The 22,039-nt window shown below is 41.4% G+C and overlaps 1 pseudogene; it reads right to left on the reverse strand.

Moving 5' to 3' along the window:
- Positions 1 to 1,153: 1,153 nt before the first annotated feature.
- On the reverse strand, positions 1,154 to 21,215 carry LOC136013405 (uncharacterized; annotated as a pseudogene).
- Positions 21,216 to 22,039: the final 824 nt, after the last annotated feature.

Raw genomic sequence — 22,039 nt, forward strand, 5'->3', positions numbered from 1 at the left:
TGTACTTAAAGCAAGCCTCATCCATTCTGCAGCAAGCCTGTGACGATAGGACCCAAAGGTTGGAAGGACTGTTGTATGACACAGAGGTCAGACCATTGCAATTCAGATTAGCCCAACTACAGCCATGTCACAAGCACTGCCAGATACATAATGCTTCCAACAGCCTCAAGCAAACTTGAACTGGGAGTCAGGACAAGTTACTAAGAAAAACCACACCATTATTGCTCAGTTTCTTCTAATGTAAGTGTTCACTTCTGGGAACACAGCACCGGGTTAGAAGGACCTTTGGTCAAACTTAGTTTTCTTAAGCAAGACCAGAAATACAAAGACCAAAAAATCACAAAGGGTGCAATATGTCATAGGAGCAAAGCAGGAGAAATTAAAGATATTGTGAATGCCCAAAGCACTAATAAGGCTTTTGGGGTTTTAATGAACCTAGGCAGGTGCCAGATCTTTATAAGCTGCCATCTGACAACACAGGTAGTAGCCTTGCGCAGCCACTCTCATGTATTTACAATAAGTTATTATGTGAGTCAGAAGCCACACATTGACCTTTGCAGTCCATTAATTTTATTTTTTCATCCTGTTCAATTAGTGTAAGACCTTGAGTCATTGTGGGTAACCCCAGGAGAATTGCAATTAAGAATTAATATAAAGCCAACATGTGGTGCAAAGCTCGGAAGTACTTCTGTCACCACGTGTCTCTGGTAATGAAACCGTGATGAAGATTTTATCACCGAGTAAAACACTTTTGAATGTACAGTCACTGACCTGAAAACTGTTCATATGGCGAATGTATTAGGACATTTGCCTGAAGATCTCTCTCACAGCTGAGAAATAAACCAGGGCAGTTTTGAAGAGGATTTAACAAACTAATCACCAATTACGTGTCTTGCAAATTGCAAATCCTCACACCTCCCGCTGCAAACAAGGCTTAGGTATTCAGCTGGTAAAAATGAATTGATAAACAGTTTTAGGTGGTGTGTGCTTTTACTGTCAAAAGCAGTAAATCAGATCCTCATTTCTTCTGCACTTATAACATAGAATCAGAGAATCATAGAATGGTTTGAGTTGGAAAGAACCTTAAGATTATCTGGTTCCAACCCCCTGCTATGAGCAGGGACACCTCACACTCATTCAAGGCTCTGTCCAACCTGGCCTTGAACACTGCCAGGGATGGAGCATTCACAGCTTCCTTGGGCAACCCATTCCAATGCCTCACCACCCTCACAGCAAAGAACTTCTTCTTTATATTTAACATAGTCCCAATACTTACTGTGCAAAGGTTAAAAACATCCAATAGAATAAAAGGAAATCAGTTGGTCATTTATTATTTACCATAGGTTGCTCTGGCTCTCATTATAGAAAGGCAGGTGGAGATGAGAGCCAGTGTAGAGTGGGAGACGAGTTCCCTCTCCTTCCCACCAGCTATCACCCCAAAGCATGAATGACTTTGTGCTGTTGTGGGACTTATCGGCTGTCCTGGCAACCCTTCTGCCCGTTTGGAAGGCAAGAACAGGTTCAGTGAGGCCACATCTCCATAACACAACATGCTGTGAACCTACAGACCTCCCAAAGACATCATAACCTCAACCCAGCCTAGCTTTGCTCCCTGATGTCCTGGGCTCTGTCCACACTAGGTTCAGTCTTCATGGGGCAACACTGCTCTGAACATGTCAGAATTAGGCCTGGAGGACATAAACAAGGACATAAAAAAGCATAAGCAGTTGCTGTCCATTTTTGGCCTCACCTGAATAAAAATAGATCACTTCAGTTTCCAAAGGTAGTAGTTAATCTTCATAAGCGTAACCCATATTTTCTGATGGAGGAGAGGAAGAAAGGATGCTCTCTGCAAGTTTATTATCCCTGACATATTTTTCCTGAGCCGGCTGGTTGCATTAATAGGGAATAAGAAGACACATATATTAAAAATCCTGCATTTAAAACTTATTTTGTTTGATCTACAATAAACTGACATCCAGAAAATTCAGGGTTATAGACGATGCTTTATTTCAGAAAAAGAAATCTAAGACAGACTGACAACAGCAGAACCGTCTCCAGATTAAATTCTCAACTTGTATTGCATTAAATCAGGCAATTAACATCACAATCTGGAGGAACAAAGGCCTATGCTTCTTGGGTTTTCTGAATTGGTTTCCTTAGGGCTTGACAGTGACACTCAGACACAGCTCTGAGTGGCACTGAGGGTGACATTTAGCTATGCCACATTAGGAAGGAGCCTCGGGAGGAATTCACAGGTTCCTATTTTGTCTTGCTTACAGGGGAAGACATTTTACTACATGCTTGAAAAAGGCTCTTTATTCTTTCTTCTCCACCCCACTTCCACTTCTCCATTTCAGTGCTGTCTAATATCAGACAGAGCTAAGCAATTTGAAGGAGTGCTCATTCCCCCATCATAAGAAGGATGAACTTCTGGGAGTGACCTCCAGATACCCCTTATAGCTAGGTAGAATCAGGAAGAAAAAAAACACCTTATTCCCAGTCTTTCTGTTTCTCCTGTGAAAATAAAACAGATAAATGCATTTCACTAAACCCATCCTGGAGCTGGTATTGTAGCCTGTACCTGAACCACTCTGGTAAAACAGTGCAACAGCAGGTCTCGCAAATAAAAACATCAAACTGCTTTTAGAAAGCTATATATCCCAGCTTCTGCTGGGTAAACGTATGCCTGATAGCATGCAAAATAAAAATGGCACATGAAGCCAGTAGCAGCTTAGCTGCAGAAGATGCTATCAAAGAAAATAGCTAGATTATATCCAGCTGTCAGCTCTTGCCCATTTGACTTGACTTCACAGATCCCTTGTGCAAGTTTATGAATCCTTTACTGTGGGACCAGATTAGCTTCAATTGCCATGCTTTCTCTGGCCATAAAGCATACAAGACATTACAAGAGAGAGAGAATTTGTGCATAACACATATGAAACTCAATAAAGGCACTTTCCCCAGTTCCCACACACCCACCCAATTCTGTGATCTTTATATTTAATGTCATATATTAACTTAAATTTGATTCTTCAGTTAAAGTGAGAGTCTTAACATTTACAGTTGGTATTTTTAAAGGAGAACAAAGGAAGGCTCCCCTCCCCAAATTCTGGTTCAAGCACACACAGTCATACTGATGAAACTGCTTCCCATGAAGCTAGCCAGGGTAGTCACCGATAATGATTTGCAGAATGAGGCCAGAAGAGATGTTACACTAGTGGGCTTTCTGACATCAAAAATGCATGTGCATACTTCAAAAACGATGGACTTGAAAGGACAGGTCCATAAAGGCCAAGGGAACAGAAGCCTTTTCATGTGCCATGGAGCTGTGCCCAGGATCCCAATACGAATAACAAAACCCACATATGCCAAGAAAAACTAAGCATTAAACATCCCTTTTTCCAAAGAGGGTAAACGTCTCACTTTGAACTCCTTGCAGACTGTGCTGGGGGGTGAGAGGAATGGGGTTTTCCAAGTGAGCTGTGAAATTGTAAAATTTATGACCTGGAGGCCACAGTTCTTCAGTCTGTCCAAAGTAGCTCCGTTGCTTTGACATTACAAGTTCCAATTGTATGGAAAATGTACACAGCCAATAAGAATATAAGGGGCTTCCATGCCAGTTCTTGCTAGGTAATGAAGCTTCTCTAGTGAAGTGTTCACAGCCAATAAAAGTAGTCGCTGAATTTCACTTATTTCCCCTCTGCGCCAGCAGACTTCTACCTCTTATGTCTCTGGAATGTACGCATTATTAGATCCTTGTATGTAGCTGTCACTGTGGTGCTCAAAGACTGTTCATCTTGTACCAATGCACACTGTCTAGAACTCCCTATATCCAGCTCTAATCTTGCAGTTTCAGTCCATTATTAATTGTTCCATATGCTTAGGAATCAGAGAGTGAAGCTTTCTTGGCTTTGCTCCCACTCCTCCCCATACTTGGGCAAGTTGTCTAATTATTTTAAATACAATTCAAATATTTTTTTCAAGGTGCTGGGAGACCTTCTGTGCTTAAGACAGCAAAAGACATCATAACACGCCTTTCCCCTCTCCTTTAATTATTAGACTATGAATAGCTTTGTGACCATTTAAAGTTCATTTACATATCTCCAGCTACACTGCATGGACTTTTCCTGATCCAGGTAATAAGGTGTGTTACCTGCACTGTGGATTAGTCACATTTTGTGATCTGACTTACATTATTCCAAACTGATCTTCCTCAATGTGAATGAGAATTACACAGGATGTATGGCAGAGATCTACCACCAGGATGCGAACATCCACAGAGCAGAAGCAGGTACAGAAGTTTTCCTGCAGTGTTTATAAACTTCAGTTTATAATCCATCAGCCTTATCCACCCAGCCGACAACTGCTGCCTCTGCTTCCTTTCTCCAGATTTCACTGGATTCCACTCCTCCTGATACAGCTGTTTATTTCGCAGATAGTCACAACCATCCATCCCTGCAGACAGAGGCAGCAGCTTTTGTACGGCTTTGAATAGTCTTTGCCAAGGGGTTATTTCAAAATGCAGACCTGCTTCCGCTTCATAGAATCACAGAATGGTTTGGGTTGAAAGGGACCTTATAGCTCATCTCATTCCAACCCCCTGCCACAGGCAGGGACACCTTCCACTAGACAAGGTTGCTCCAAGCCCTGTCCAACCTGGCCTTGAACACTGCCAGGGATGGGGCAGTGACAGCTTCTCTGGGCAACCTGTGCCAGTGCCTCAGCAACCTCAGGGAAGAATTTCTTCCTTATATCTAATCTAAATCTTCTCTGTTTAAGTTTAAAACCATTACCCCTTGTCCTATCACTACAGTCCCTGATGAGGAGTCCCTATCTGACATTCTTGTAGGCCTCTTTCAGGTACTAGAAGGCTGCTTGATGATACTTTCTCCTAGGTTGTTACATACTTTTGTGCAAGCTGCCATCTGCTTCACCCTTTAGCCCAGCTCTCTTTCACAATATGGTAAATGTGCCATTGGCAATGCATCACAGCAGAGTGAAGCCCCTTGTACACAGAAAAGGTACATTCAGGACAGCAGCAGGGAAAGCTTCCTCTTAACGCCTGCACTTTAATCCTGCCCTGGAGAATTTCCTGCCACTGCTGCACTCTTGTTAACAACAGTTGTCAGCAGCTGACCATTTTCCTAGCACAGATGGACTGTAGGTATCTGTAGCCAAAAGTTATTGCTGAAACTGTTCATTGGTATGTCTTCAGTTTGCAATTCATGCTCAAACTCTTTCATTCCAGCAGCTTTTGCTCCACATCACTTACATCAGCTGGTACCAACATCTGGTCCAAAGTTTAAAGCTCAGGTCCAGCTGAATCAGTACAGACCACAGCAATTTCTCTCCTACACAGGGGAGGCCTGAACACTGTACTGAAATGAAACAGTTCATCAATTTAATTCCAACCCATAATATCATGTGTTTGGACATTAAGCCAAATTCCCCGTGTCCTAGCAGCAGTGTTGCCACCTTCCATGGGAAGTGCATGGTCAGAGTGAACTGGAAAGGACACTCACAAGTCAGATGGATGGATGGAGAGCAGGTGGGCTTGCAGGTCACTGTGTATGGCAGGCAGCACTAGCTTCTTCCAAACCAGTCTTAGTGCATATGTTTCACTGTTGCTGGTACCATGAAGAAACAGAGCCATCCGCCCATTGCTTTCTCAATTATCATATTATTTTAAATCATTCTGGAGCAGTTCCTCCTCCAACAAAACAACTCAACATCCAGCATCCCTGTTGCTTCCAACATGAGCTGTACCAGGTGCTGAGAACGAAGTGAAGGTGGTTCCTGGTTGGGTGTGGGATAGCCATTAGTTCTTTAGTGACTGATCCACAATTCTTGTCTCTGTTTTACTTTGTACACACAAGGGAAAAAGGAAGAATTTTGTTACCTTTATTAAAGGACAATTTTATCTGGATTTGTTTTTACTTACGCTGCTGTGAATCAGAAATAGTGCCAGTCAGCTCTGTGGTATTATCTTTCATAAAAACAAAACCAAGGACATTGTATTTAGAATAATGGTATCAAAGATCCTTCTCTTCATAGGAGGTACTGCTGAAAGAGGGTTTAACACAGTGCTTTAACTGGAGTTCTCTGCAATTTTCAACCAAAGTCCTACGATTTCTTTTCCTTTTTTTTCTTCTTGCATGTCATTCATCCATAAGACCACAAAATATCCTAAAAGCCTAAATACAGGGCTCATCACAGTTCAGAATAAGAAGCTGTAATTAAAAGTAGATAAAAACAGTGCTTAGACTAAAGTCTGAATCCACAGAAATCAGGGTGCTCAGCTTAAGTTTCCCTGACAACCTCTCCACTCCTTCATTCATAATATGTGCATGGAAGAAAATACAGAGATGGAGTTAAAGTTGTCATGACAACTTTGCCTCTAAATTATCTGTCTTCTGTAAATTGGCTACTTTGGGATACACGTTGCACAGCAAAGCTCTTAACAGAGAATGACTTTCACAGAAACAATTTGACAGATCAATAATCTGGTTTTAATTTTAACAGAAATGCATTTATGCGTATATCTATTCGTAGCCAGAGGGAATAAAGACTGAACACAGGATGAATCCTAGCATCAGCTAAACCACAATATTTTGTGTCTTCAATCAACAAGCAATGTTAGCAAGAGTTTTTTATTTTATTTTTAGTATCCCTCAACCTTCACATAGAAAACATTCAGGCAAAGATGACATATTCATTTACCAGCTAGTATGAAAGCTGGGGCTGTTCAGCCTGGAGAAGAGAAGGCTGCGTGAAGACCTCATAGCAGCCTTCCAGCATCTGAAGGGGGCCTAGAAATATGCTGGGGAGGGACTCTTCATTAGGGACTGTAGTGACAGGACAAGGGGTAACGGGTTAAAACTTAAACAGGGGAAGTTTAGATTGGATATAAGGAGGAAATTCTTTACTGTGAGGGTGGTGAGGCACTGGAATGGGTTGCCCAGGGAGATTGTGAATGCTCCATCCCTGGCGGTGTTCAAGGCCCAGTTGGACAGAGCCTTGGGTGACATGGTTCAGTGGGAGGTGTCCCTGCCCCTGGCAGGGGGTTTGGAACTAGATGATCTTAAGGTCCTTTCCAACCCTAACTATTCTATGATTCTATGAATCTACAGTCTCCAATATTACCAAGCTGTTTCATTTGTTTTGTGAGCAGCATAATCAGAAACTGCCTCCTCCTGGAGGAGACAAGGTAAGTTTGCAGATGCTAGAGACTTCTCTGCAGTGGGAACTGTATATCAAACCTCCTTGCATAGCTTCCTTACATGTGTTTAAACTCTAGACTTCAGAGCAGAAAGAGTCTTTCACAAATCCCTCTGCTTGCCTCATACTAGGAGCTGAGCTTTCACTACAGCACCATCTTTGTAAAGTTAAAAAGAGCAAAACGAAACACAGAAATACTCTTCACCTTTTGTCCTGTGTTCTTGAAAGTCCTCACTGGAGAAGTAAATGGTTCCTATTTGATCTTGTAACAGATTTCTCTTGCAAATTATGATTTCAAGTAGCAAACAGTGATCTTTTAAAAAGGTATATCCTGTAAAATACTCTCAAAATCATAAGTGAGTCAGACAAGGACTTAAATCCAGTATCTGTGCAGACTGGAAAGCTTAAATTGCTTTCTAATTCAACTCTTCCTATCTGCTCCAGAAAATGTCACCAGGACCTGCTGATAAACAAAACTCAGAGCAGAACCGCAAACCTACTATTTTTTAACTCCTGCTCACCTCGAAAAGATAATCTTCATCCATGAGAGCCTTCCCCAAAATAGGGACCCTGCTTTACGGCCAGTGTGTGCAGCAAGCACAAGTCATAGTCCACAACTGGTGCCTGGGCACTGCAGTAATGTGCTTAACAGTGGAATGACAACCGCAACAGCACAATATTAGCAAACATCAGTAAAGTCTTCATCCAGTCCAGACTTTTCTCATTTCATGGAGAGAGTATATTCTTTTTAAATAGACCCGCAGCCCAAGATCTCTGTCTGCATGAGACCTGCAGAAGTCCACTTTTTCACAACTACTTTTTGCTACTAAGCATATGCAGAGCACCATGGGATCAGAGCAAAGGAGATTACCCAAGTGCTGCTAAAAGGCTAAATTGCCTGCCCCAGGGGTTCCCTGTAACTCGGTTAATATGTGTAGCTGTTAAAAGCTGTTGAAATGATGGTGCTAAAAAAATGAACAAGCACAGCAGAAAAGGGGCTGGCTAAAATAACCAAACTGTGAAAATAAAGTGAAAATTAAAAAAGGAATAGCAAAAAAATAAATAAATAAAAATAAACAAGAGCATGGAAGAGATAAAGGGCAAAGAGGCAGGCAGAGCTGATAATCATCTGAAATCAGCTTTCCCATCTCCCCCTTATTTCTCTTCCTCCCCCCTTCCCCATTTCCTAAGTACCTAGACTCTACTTATACAACTCTTTGGTGTCTCCTGTCAGTTTAGCATTTAAATCCTCATGCTGTATTTCAGCAAGTCAAGCAGGCTCAGTGAAGATCACTGGGCTCAGCTTACTTGGGGTATAATCTCACCCAAATCCATGGAGTTACATGAGGGATGAGCTGGAACTAGTGATGTTTTCTGAATCTTCTGACATGCAGCTTTGGAGCTCTGTAACCCCAGACTGATGATACACACTGAAGGGTTTTCTGAACGCAGCAGAGGAGAAAGGAAAAATATTAGCTCCTTGGGTGGTTTTCATCACAGTAGTTGCACTACGTCTGCCATATATCAGAACAGTTCCCATGTTTCCTACCCAAGATTCATAACAGCTCTAAAAACACCACCATACTTCACCATGTTGAAAAACAAATTTCTCCAGAGTTGGAGAAATATATATTTTGAGGCACAATGGCAAGGAACACAATGTCCTTTACAGCAACTTAACAAAAGAAATGAGCTGATTCCTGGAAAGCCTTTTGCAATCTCTGCTTTTTTATCTGCAAACCCTCCACAGTTGTTTATTCGTGAAGTGGCAATCCTCTGCCTTTGTCTCAGCGAAAACTTCTTCCTGGGAGATAAAAAGTAGTTTGTACAAATCTGCTGGATTGCTCGTGAGTGGCAATAACCACCTCACATCAGGGCTGTATTTTTATATTGTTATTTGTACTGCGATACTGCTGGGAGCCCCTTGCTGGCACTGGATGTTACTGTGCTGGAATTGCATAAATATGGGATAAGAGACACCAGCTGATAGGGGTGATCATATGCACTGTGCTTTAAATGGAAGAGGCATGGAAAAAAGAATCAGATAAGACCTCAAGAGGTCATCTGATCCATATCTGGACGCGTGGCAGACTCACTTAGGGTTGATCAGCTACTGCTGTCTGTTATTTCAGCTGTTTTACAGATGGACAATTAAGAGACTGTGTCGCACCCATGAAGCCTACTGCCTGGCTGCAGCACAAGTGGAAGTTTAATCCAAATCTCACAAGTCCTGGTTGAGAGTCCATGAAAATGTTAACGGAACTTGGAAGCTTCTAAGGAAAGCAATCATAACCCTGCTATCTGTATTTGTTACTATGAAACAGTGAGTTAAAACAGAGAAAATCTAGCTGCTGGCTACGATTTTTTATTCGCTCTTCTGCACTTAGGCATACCTTAAAAGAAGCACAAAGTCCACAAATAGCTGTGTATATTAAAATATCTTCACCTCATTTATCACGCTGCATTAGGTATTCATTTTTCCTTCACTATCAGTAGAAAACACTATTCTATGCCACATATAATATATTAAGGTCACACTATACAAAAATTCACAGAAGATAAAATACTAAGATCAAAAGCACTCTATATCTGACAAAGACTTTTTACACACTGCAGTGCATGTAGTCTGTCTACTCCATGAAGCAGTATACATGTGTAATATCAGATAAGCTCATCCTTTTAGTCAGCTATTGATATTGAGTTTTCTGTTTCAATGCAGAAGAAAAAATAGTTCCATGTTACAGACAGTTCCTTTTCTATCACCATGTTATCATTTCTTCTTTGGGCTGAAGTCTATTCACCCTTTTCATAGGTTATTGTTTCTACTTTCTATTTCAAGTAAGTTTCATACATTGATGCAACCCAGGCAAGATTAATATGGCTTTCCACTTTAATATAAATCTTCTGATTTGTTGCTGAATGGACTGTTCTCAAGTATTGCTATCTAACTGAAAGGAACTATGCTGTTTATCATTTCCCCCTGAAAGCAGCCATCCAGATCTAGATATTAGAGTAATTTGAATTTAGAAACCATAGAATATAAATGTGTTCCTCACAAGACTGAGTAGAAATTAAATGAATGTTTATTTTACATCTGAAGTACCTTTTACACTTACTTTCCATCTATGACATCTAGATAAAAATACCCACTAAAATAGGCAGCTAACACTGATTTCTTCTGAATTAGAAACATAGAAGGTAAAAATTAATGAAAACCAGATCATATGAAATAAATATAAAAGTAATCACACTTTGTAAAAAAAATAATGGAGCATTTCTCCTCTTTGGAAATACAGGGGGTTTAAGCCAAAACATCATAGGAAACTCAAAGGAAGGATCAAAGTGGATGAAGGACTAGCTAGGGAGGGAGGAACTCAAGAGCTAAGAAGGTTGTTGTTCGTTATTGATGGGCGTCCCCAAAACACTAGGACTTAGTACCTGACCTCTGGAAAGGTTTAAGGTGATACTGCTGATGACTACAGTTTATTAAGCTCAGAGGGACAAATGATAATTGGTATTTTTTATCAGACTCTTAATCCGTGTTTACAGAGTATGAAGGGTAAGGCTCAAAGAAAGGCAGAGTTTCATTTGGTGCCTGAAGGAAGGACAGAAGTGATGCTACAGGACAACTGACCCAAGAACAATGTTTAAAGGCCTAATGCTGCGCCACTGTTGAAGAGGTTGTCTCCTGTGTTTCTGCTGGAGAAGAGATGTGTCATGGATAGTACACGTCGCAGCTCCTTGTTTATGAGCTTTCTGTGAGGTCCTCGAAACAGAAGCTATGCCTTTTTTTCTCATCAAGCCCCCACCACAATTTGAGCAGTTGAAATGTTTAGGGGGGCTTATTCACTGAAGACTCAGTTACTTCATCACTGTATATAAAAGTACAAATCATTCTTTCACCTCCCTTTCAACTGAAGTCAATAGCAATACAGTCCCTTCAAAACATCAGGATTTGCTTGAAGAGCTTGATCATGCAAGGTGTCAGCTCCATCTAAGAAGCACCCACAAACAAGATTAATCTGAAACATGCTACTAATGCAATTGATTTCAAAGAGGTTATTCACATGCAGGAGTTAGAACAAAATATCTGTGCCACTGCAAAAAGGTGTATAAAGCACAATTTGCTGTGCATGCATGCTATTTAATGTGTAGCCTTGCTGTTTCAAGATGGCAAGACATGAATAGAACCAGTTATGGTTATAATACAGGACTCTGCCATCCTGCCTTTGCTGGTAGGAAAGATTCTTTTCTGGTTACACAGATAAAGGTTATTATACTAAGTACAAGACAACTTAATTCTGTTTCTTATGTCGCAGGTCAGATATTTATTTGGAAACAGTATGTCTGAAGGTAAGCAAATGGAGAATCATTACAGGTACATTTCACAATTTACCTTTGTTGTACCTGAAAAAGAAATGGGCATAAGTTAATCCCCTTCTGCTTAGAAGGGAAGGAAACAGAAAGACTGCCTAGAGCAAAATTAAGAAACAATTTTCTCTTCTGACTGTTCCCATTTTATCTCATCTTTCCATGCCATCCTGAAACTGTTGCCAATAGTGTTAGTTGTGGAATTAATGTTTTGCTAAAATAGTGAGAAAAGACTTTTAAATAGTGAGATATATTAAATCCTGCAGTTGTTCCCACAAGTGAAAGGACAGGAGCCTTACTGCTTAAGTAGTTTGAGAAAAGCATTTATAGTTCAACAATGGGAAGTGCAGAGTCCTGCACTTGAGGAGGAACAACCCCAGGGACCAGTATATTCTGGGGGCCATCCAGCTGGAAAGCAGCTTGGCAGAAAAGGATCTGGGGGTCCTGATGAACAGTAAGGTGAACACAAACCAGCAAAAGGCCCTTGCTGCAAAGAAGTATATGTTCCTGTACAAAAGGGACATGGACATACTGGAGACAGTCTAACCAAGGACCATGAAGGTGATGAAGGAACTAGAGCATCCCTCCTATGAGGAAAGGCTGGGTCTCATCAGAAGGAGAAGAAAAGGCCCAGTGGGACCTTATCAATGGCTATAATGACCTGAAGGGAGGGTTCAAAGAGGATAGATTCAGGTTATTTTCAGTGCAGCCCAGTGCCAGGACCAGAGGCAATGAGCACAACATCTGGACATGGTTCTGGGCAACCAGCTTTAGATGGCCCCACCTGAGCAAGAGGATTGGACCAGATGATCTCCAGAGGCCCCTTTTTGTGAAAGCAAGCACTCAAAATCATATTATAGAATCAACCCTATATTAATGTGCAACAAAAATAAGGTGATCAGACACCAAAACTGACCTTTCACTCTATCTTTGGAATTAAAGATCTTATTTATAGATACCATTCACTGACATCAGTTATCTGCATTGCATGAATCAGCTTAGATGTCTTGAGCAATTTTGAGGAAGAAATACAAAATCATGCTTGTGACTGGCAGTTTTTTTTCTAAAAAGTATCACAAAATAACATGTAAGCAAATCCAAGCACAGTTCATAGGCCTCACCTGTAATGCTACAGGTTCCGAAAGTAATGGAGGATCAGCTTAGTTAAGTTTTCTTAACAAAGAAAAAAAAATTCAATTTAATTATTTTCTTGACTGCCTTGTCTGTTCTTGTCATCCCCAAATAGACTGTGAATGTCTAAAACAGAGTGGAAAACTACAGCTACAAGCATTCAGTGAATTAAGTTTTAGCATCTGATCCCTGTGTATTGCAATATTGGAAACATCTTCCATATAGTATTAGTAACAGCAAAAGTGCCACGGTCCCTATAGAACTTCTATTTATACTTCTTGAGACACAAGTATCTTGGTTGATTGATTATTTTGCTGATTTTTTCAAGGTTTAGGATTAGTATTCAGAAGGTTGATGGTCCCTGGGGAAGCTGGTACACAGGTGGACAGTGCAGAGATAAAAGTGACATTTAAGCTGTAGTAGAAAGTCTTTTTAAAAAGGTGGCACATTTTGCAGCACTTCCAAAGGGAAAGGGCAGTTTTGGCAACTGTTTAATCTTCCCAAGAAATCTGACAGACAGCCCCTCCCCCTGACCAAATGAGTATAGTAAGTTTTTCGTATTTAAAACATGAGGTGCCCTGAGTAGACTCACTCGTCACACACTGGAAATCTGCTTTTCCCAGATGGGAAGAGATGCACAATCCAAATTGCTTCCTGTAGAGCAAGCAGAAAATTGTGAATAAGAATTGTACTTTGCAAAAGTTCTCTGCTATTTGATTTAAATATTGCTTTTTTCTCCACCATTTATTACCTAAGCGTTCTTTTCAGAGTACCGGAGGAAAAGTGCAATCAGAATCAAAGTGAACTTGCTAAGAATTTCTACTCTGACGATTGACTGCAAATATTTCTGCTGTCCTCACCAAAGCTCTGTGTGACATCTCCCCTTCTGGCAAAACAAATTATATCCGACAGCAAACAACATTGGGTCTCCTCTCCAATTTTATATTCTCCTTTATTTTTATTGTTTTTTAAGTCTGCTGTCCTATTATTTTGTCTGGATAAATCTTCCAGTTGATTTGAAACTGCATATAACTGGGAAATCAGCACTAATGAGAAATGGCACCATCCGTTCATAAGGAGCTCCTTCAGCTACACTGTTGACACAGGTACCTTTGTGAATGCAAGAGAAAAGGAGGAAGGAAGGGAGAATGTTTTCTGATGGCTTATCTCCTCTGCATCAATTACCTCAAGTTATTAGACACAAGTAGTTCTCGTTTTGGTTAGTGTATATATCAAGTGAGATTCATGCTGCAAAACCACCACCAACCAACACAGGCCTGGACTGATTAACAGGAGAATTATGGTTTCGATCCCAGATGCTGTAGTTCATGCACATTACTGGCTCCAGTGTCAGCAGCATTTGACCTCAAAGCTGTATCCAGCAAGCCATCTGGACCAAGCTCACAGCCCATTTAACCTGAGTTAGAAACATTTATCGGGACAATAAAGCTTTCAAACTAGCAGCCATCTCAGAGGATGAAGCTTGTTATGGAACCAGCATCAACACTAGAAGATGCCAGCACGTTAGCCCCATTTGTGAAGTATCATGTGAAAAGAACTCTCCTTGGAGTGAAAGACATGTCAGACAGCACAAGCAGGAGAGTAAAGCAGGTAGCTATGATCAATGAACAGAAATATCTCTGCGCCTGATAAGGTTTATTCACTTTTCAAACTGGGGTCTGCCAGCACAGATCAGCCAGGAGACAAGCCAGATGACGCTATGTCATTGTGCAGGAATGAAAGGCCCTACAGCACACCCTTGGTTCCACCTTCATCAATAGCTGATACATGCATTACTGAACAGTAAAAATTCAGTCTGGGTCAGGCCCAAGACTGTATTTCTGTCATGTTAGGAAAAGCGATATGGTATTTATATCACCTCCATGCCACTTGCAAAAGATAGTTAATACCCAGTCAACTATAAGAATGACATGAGAGTGTTTCTGCTCTTGAATAGAGTCCACTGGCACAAAGTCATCCCTTCAGATGGAAAAAGCATTACATTTGAATTGCCAGGATGAGCTTGCATCAGTTCTGTGTTTGTGTCATATGTCTGTGGTGTTCTTATCTGATTTAGTCTTTTCAAGTGAAGCTGTACACCACAGCTTCAGTGTCATATATGTTCAGCACTTTATGAAGCTCCATAATCATCACTGGGAACTAGCTGTGAGGCAGCGCCTTTATAATGCATGTAGGATTCATCTCATCTAAATTAGATGTCAATAAAGTAGGCATCTACATCTAAGCTAGCCATCAGAGCTTCCCATAACAGTGAAAAGAAAAAAGGAACATGTGGATTGTGACATGCCTGGTTCATTTTAGAAGCCCATTTCACAATATGATGACTCTAAACTTTCTTTACATTGACCTGCAAGAGAATCTCAGTGACCAACTGAAATGTAGCCATCTATATTACATGTATGTAGTCAACTGAATCCCACATATGCAAATTAGAGTGAAACTACCGGTCACAGAATCATAGAATCATGGAGTGATTTGGGTTGGAAGGGACCTTAAAGCTCATAGAGCTCCAATCCTCCTACCATGGCCAGGGACACCTTCGACTAGACCAGGTTGCTCCAAGCCCCATCCAACATGGCCTTGAACACTGCCAGGGATGGGGCAGTCACAGCTTCTCTGGGCACCCTGTGCCAGCGCCTCAGCACCCTCACAGGAAAGAATTTCTTCCTTATGCCTAACTTAAATATCCCCTTTAGGTATGTGTCTCGGTCTGTGTACTGTTAGGTGGCTGCTACTTTTCCATGACTGTTGAATTTGGCCATAATTTGTCCTTTAAATGGAAGTCAGTCCTGCTTCCCAGAAGGTTATAATTCACTTTAAAGGATTACCAGAAATATTTTATCACCTGCTCTGGTGTTAAAACATTTCTTAAACAATCTGCTAGACAGGAAAAATGTGAGGGGGAGATCATTCAGGGAACTCTATCAGAAGACTAATTGGACTGTGAAATACTCAAATATATGGTAATTACCAGCTTAATAGAGTATGTATTCTGTTCTGATTGGTGGTGGGGAGTCATTTACGCAATTAGAAAGATTACAATTTGTTAGTACAGCAATCCTAAAATTGCATTTAAAAAATACCATGCCAGGACATTGAGAATTGTAATTACCCAATAACATGCCGTGCACCTAATGTTTTTAATGGTTCCTTGATATTTTGCTAATGACTGCAAATAATATTTGAGTAGAGATTTTTTTAAGGGACTAGTGATCTGTGGTTCCTCAGTTACCCAGTGCCTGACTGAAACCAGTTTCAAGGTGGCCAGTCCTCAGGATACTGAACATTCCACTCTTTCCAAATATTCAGGCATTTAGAATTACTCAGATGGCTTTCCTAAACACTAAGAAAACACTTCAAGAATCTTTGACCTCTTGCTTGCTTGCATTTTCTCAAGAGACAGACTATGGACCTGCCTCTAAAGATGGATGAAGACAGATGGAAGCTCTTTCTGTCCAAGTGCTGAGTTGGACATACACAAGCTAAATGCTGCTCAGCAGTTGTATAGCTGTATTAGCACGGCAGTGTCAACACAGCTACATAGCTTCTGGAGCAGAACAGATGAGGCACAGCACTGTGCAAACACAGCCAAACAGCTTCTGGATGGGGTTTGGTGTAGCCCAGTAAATATGATTTTTATGCTGTTCCTAGTAAAAGGCCACATGTTTTTTACTGACCTGACAGCAAAGAGTGTCAGGGTTTGTTTGGGCTTGTCCCGGCCTAAGTTGATAATCAGCTTGTTTTATTTATCTGGGGTAGGAAATGTGGAGCAGTCAGGTTTGCTTTGGGTTAGCTCTAGTTTATAGTGGCAACAAGTAGATTTTCTGTGTAAATTAAATAGAATAAAATATGGTTTGCAAGAATGCAAACACAGGATGGTACTGGAGGCCCCAGACTGTAAACACAAATCCCAGTGGTCAGTAAGTGGTCACTGCAGGCATGCAACTGTCTAAACCAGTTTAGATATAACAAAGAGGCCACACAACTGAATTACTAAGAACTAAAGAAAGCCTATGTAATGCAGGCTGTATTAAGAAAATACACAAACATAAACCCAAACTGACACTATAGCAGAAGAAGAAGGGACCTCCAGCCATCAGACCTCAACTGGGGAGAACTGAGGACACTGGTGGCCACTGACACCCCCTGAAGCCCCTCTGCTCTCAGACCCAGGACCCAGGGAGACACTAAAAGAATGGTGTTAACACCAGAGAAAAGGGGACAATACTTTCATTTTCCAGTTAATAGGATTTGGGACTTAACACTGGACTTCTCTATAGCTGTCCTGTAAGCTGGGAAGATGCTGGCTTTTTCCCCCAGAATATATTCACACTAAGATTCATTTCACTTCATTTTAGATATTTACTGTATAGACATCTACATTTGATCTAGTCACCCTGGGCTCCCATTATAACCACTGCAGTGAAATAGGTACTTTTAGGGCATGAATTACTCAGTATGTTTTAGATGTCTGCTTTAGGCCAACAGGAATTGCACCCTAGAATACTTCATTTCCCTCCACAGACTAGGAAAGGGCTCAAGGCAACAGATTCAGAGAGGGAAAGTAACAAGGACTTTTACCTGTAAGAACATGATTGCTACTTTCTGTGTTCATGCAGTATCCTTGTCTTCTTTATTTACAGATTATTGAAATAAGTATTTACTCATTGGATTGAAACCCCTTAGAAAGCATGGCCCCAGGATTTAATTATAAAACAACACTGTTAGAAGTACAGATCACTCATTTGGAAGGAATCTGCATTGTACCGATAATAATAACAACAGAACTAATAAAGGATTGCTGGTTTCAGAAGAAATAAATGGGAACTGTAGAAAATTAACACTTTTCCAGGACTTAATTCACCATTTATAAATCTTATAATTAGGGTCTTTATAAATCAGGAAGCTCAGCTACAAGGATCATAACTTAAGAAGCAAAGGGACAGCTACAAGAGCAGCGGGAGAGCTCTGGCAGCAGCTAGCATTGGAAGCAAGAAGGATTTGACACATTCAATCCCTATTTTACACTAATCAGCTATTATTAGGGCATCATCATAGAGGGCAGGACTATCCTGAGCTTTGGGTTTCCCAGCAGAGAGCTCTTTCCTGATCCCATGGCAGTGCAGCTGCCTCCTGCCTCATCTCTAGGCTCAGCCTGAGAAAGGAACCAGCCATGTGAGATAACTCCGCTCGGTGCACATTTATAGCTCCATAAACTACAACAATGTTAACAATTTACTAACTTCTGATAAAGACCATCTCCTTGGGAATTGCTGATACCTCCATTTCTATGGGAAATAAATCTCTCTGGAAGCTTTGCTCTGCTGCTTTCCGAGCACATGAAAGTGCTGCTGAAATTCCTAATTGCAAATTAGACTTTTGACAGGGGAAGGCAGAGCAGACGGATTGAAATAGCCTTAAAGTGCTTTTCTCTTCCTGATGGCAAAAGAGTTCATAATCCAGACAAATTAACTGATTGTAACAAACAGCATTAAGGCAGCACTGCTCAATGTTGTGTCTGGCAGCTGGTGGCCAGACACTAGAACATACTTAACCAATTAGCACTGTCCCCTGCGCAGGCCAAAATGCACATTAAGAACAACTGAGATGTGATCTGGGATGTTTTGTGGTCCTCATACAGCAGCTCTCTACCAGGTGGGCCAGAAAAGTGAGATTCTCAGTGGATGAGTTAGCTGGGGATGTAATAAACCTGAGCCTGCTGGAAGCCTGTCTTTGCATATCCTATTGGATGAACCACCCCAGGTTTAGCTGAGCTGTCTTTTTGTGGCTTTATAACATTTCAAGGAGATTTTGGAGGCATTTTTTGATTAGTGATGCCTTTCTGTTCTTAAAAATAACAAATAGGCCGCAGACCTTTCAGAATGTTATTTTTCTGACACTGTGATAGTTAGAGTATAATTATTTTTGGTACTTGTACAGTCCCTTCCTTTGGCTTTCATAACAAGTTCCAAACATTAATGAGTTACAGGCTTAATTTTCAAACTCAGCTTTGGCGACTCAGCAGTCCTTAAAAATACAGTCATTTGTCTGTGCTCTTTGCCTACAGCTTTAGCTATTTAACTCTAGCCACTCACATCTGAAAATGTAAGCTGAGGAGACTTGAGGGAGAGGTGGGGAGAGATCACAGATCTCACGACACTTTTAGTCATGTCTCTTCCCCAAAAGTCTGTGTTCCATCTTATGCCTCAGTGATGTAAGAGAAACTTTTTTATGTCTAATATAGCATGGAAATGCTGGCTTGCTAACAGCCTGGCAGTGAAGCACAGAATCAGACTCTACAACTCAAAGAGAGTTATAAAGCAGGTATGTTTACTATGTAATCCAGGGATCTCAGAGCAGCATTTTCTCTGCCCATGGCTTGGGAAGGTGGACTCTCTAGGATTTCTACCTGTCTTCAAGGAAAGAACAGTGTCAATGGCACTGATAAAATCAGGCTGTCTGTTCACTAAGCATATTAGACTAAATTTCCATTCTGAGATTAATGAACCTTATTTTTGATGCACAGACTTGTGATTCATCCTGAATGTTTTTGCTGCCTAGATATCCCTGTACTTACCTAGCCAGTGTGACACCCCTATCCAAACCTGAGTTATTAATGAGTTATGTTTTCACAACAGCTATAAGGAAGAGGTTGTCAAAAGCATTTTGCAGAAAGAAATAAAACTAGAATGCTGAAATCCTTCTTTCCCCGATTCTCAGTGCCTTGAACCTGGAACATTCCCCATTGACTGTTAATTCAAAAGCATACTACCTCATTTAGTTGCATACATTTCAGTAAGGTGACTCAGACTCATGCCCTGAAAATGCGTTTTTCTTGTTTCCATCGACTAGAAAAGGAGCCTGGCCAAATCAGCTCAGGATAAAGGGATCTCTGCAGGGTAGGAGCTTGGAGTTAGGTTAAAAAAATACCAGTCACGGAGACATGCTGCAGCACTGTGTTGCACATGCATTGCAAACAGGAGGGAATCAGAAGTGCGAGACATCACAAGTTCCATAAGAACTCCCAAAAGAAACTCTCCAGAGTATTCTGGCCAATTTACATTTTGTACTACCTTGAAATTAAGGAAACTAAAACAGCTCTGGCAACTTTACACATCACTGAAATGAACTCCTGAAGGATTCTGCCTTGGTTTTTCAGCTGTGTGAGAGAAAATAAACTGATCACACTTTCTAAACAAAATATTACATCAAAACTAGAAACAGATGCAGAAGAAAGTGAGGTTTCTGGGTAGTTCCGAGCTATACATTTGAATCAGAAGACTGTACTCAACTTTGTTAAAACTATATTCATTAAGGCTATTGAGCAATTTTGTTGCTTTGAGTGCTTATCTACAAAGCAAAGTATTTTGAGTCTGTTTCTCATTTACCTTATGAGCTCACTTTAACACAATAGAAAATAATTTGCTATAAATTGCATTCCAATAGCAAAACGAGCTTACTAATGTTTACCAGATGCCTGCCTCTGACTAAATTCAAGAGCATGCAATGGAATCATAGAATCATTTAGGTTGGAAACGACTTTTAACATCATCCAGTCTAGCCACAAACCTAACATTGCCAAGTCCACCACAAAACCATGTCTCTAAGTGCCATGTACACTATATCTTTTAAATACCTCCAGCGATGGTGACTCCACCACTGCCCTGGACAGTCTGGGCCAATGCCTGACAAACCCTTCCAGGGAAGAAATTTTTCCTAATATCCAGTCTAACCCTCCCCTGGCACAACTTGAGGCCATTTCCTCTTGTCCTATTGCTTGTTACCTGGGAGAAGATACCAGCACCCACCTCACTACAACCTCCTGTCAGGTAGCTGTAGACAGCAATAAGGTCTCCCTTGGGCCTCCTTTTCTCCAGACTAAGCACCCCCAGTTCCCTCAGCTGCTCTTCATCGCACTTGTGCTCCAGGCCCTTCACCAGCTCCGTTGCCCTTCTGTGGACCTGCTCCAGCACCTCAATGTCTCTCTTGTAATGAGGGGCCCAGAACTGAACACAGAATTTGAGATGCAGCCTCACCAGTGCCCCATACAGGGGGACAATCACTGCCCTGGCCCTACTGGCCGCACTGGTGCTGATACGGGCCAGGATGCTGTTGGCTTTCTTGGCTGCCTGGGCACAAGCTGCTGTTGACCAGCACCCCCAGGTCCTTTTCGACCAGGCAGCTTTCCAGTCACTCTTCCCCAAGCCTGCAGCGTTGCATGGGGTTGTTGTGACCCAAGGGCAGGAGCTGGCACTTTGCCTTGTTGAATGTCATACCAGCCTGTCCAGATCCTTCTGCAGAGCCTTCCTATGCTCCAGCAGATCGACACTCCCAGCCAACTTGGTGTCATCTGCAGACATACTGAGGATGCACTCGATCCCCTCATCCAGATCATCAATGAAGGTATTAAACAGAACTTGCTCCAATACTGAACCAAATACTAGGTAAACTCCATTTGATTTAGCCGTCATTTCACAGACCAGCCACTTGACTGGATTGAGTTAGATTGAGATAGACATTATCTTACATACCTAATGAAAATATTTTCTGATCTTACTGAAGCTGCTGAGGTCCAATAATACCTTCAAGTGGCCGAGGAGGGACTTTAGCTTACTGTGATTCATCGCTCCAAATGTCTAGTTGAGGACCTTCATGTTCTGCCCACCTCTAAATCAGGGTGAAGCAGATTCTTCTTGCTCTTTCCCAGCCACCTGCCTCCACAGTGTATTCATTACTATGCTGCTTAATACAGTATGTAAAACTTATTCTTCCCCTGCATAGTGTGCTGCCTTATCAATACCTTGTTTCCTTTCCACCTTCTCTTAGGTTTGGCTAATACTGACATCTCATCAAGATTTGAGTGTATGAACACTGTAATTCAGGCTGCTACTCTGCAGAACTGGTGATTGATACAACATTCATGTAGGTGGTGGCCACATATCCAGAGTGGGCTCAGCACACGGCAGGAGTTTGGTTCAGGCATACCAAGCCTGTGAATGCCCCAGGAGCTGGTTTCACACAGCAAGTAACCTGCTGTTCTTTTTAGTTCTTTTGTATGCAGAGGTCAATACTTTTGTAGAGATTATCCTTTTAAATCGATGTCAGCTGACTTACACTCAGATCAGCTTACACAAAGTCTGATGGTGTTTGAAGCTGTGGGAGGAATGTGTGTAAGCAGGGAATCCCATGCTGAAATTGGCCATTTGTGCACATTGAGGCTCTGTTAAGGCATTTTGCAGCTTATTTAGCGTCTACATATGACATGAGAGTGGATTTACAACATGCTGTGACAGCC

This window comes from Lathamus discolor, chromosome 4, assembly GCF_037157495.1.
Source record: "Lathamus discolor isolate bLatDis1 chromosome 4, bLatDis1.hap1, whole genome shotgun sequence".
Lineage (NCBI taxonomy): Eukaryota > Metazoa > Chordata > Aves > Psittaciformes > Psittacidae > Lathamus > Lathamus discolor.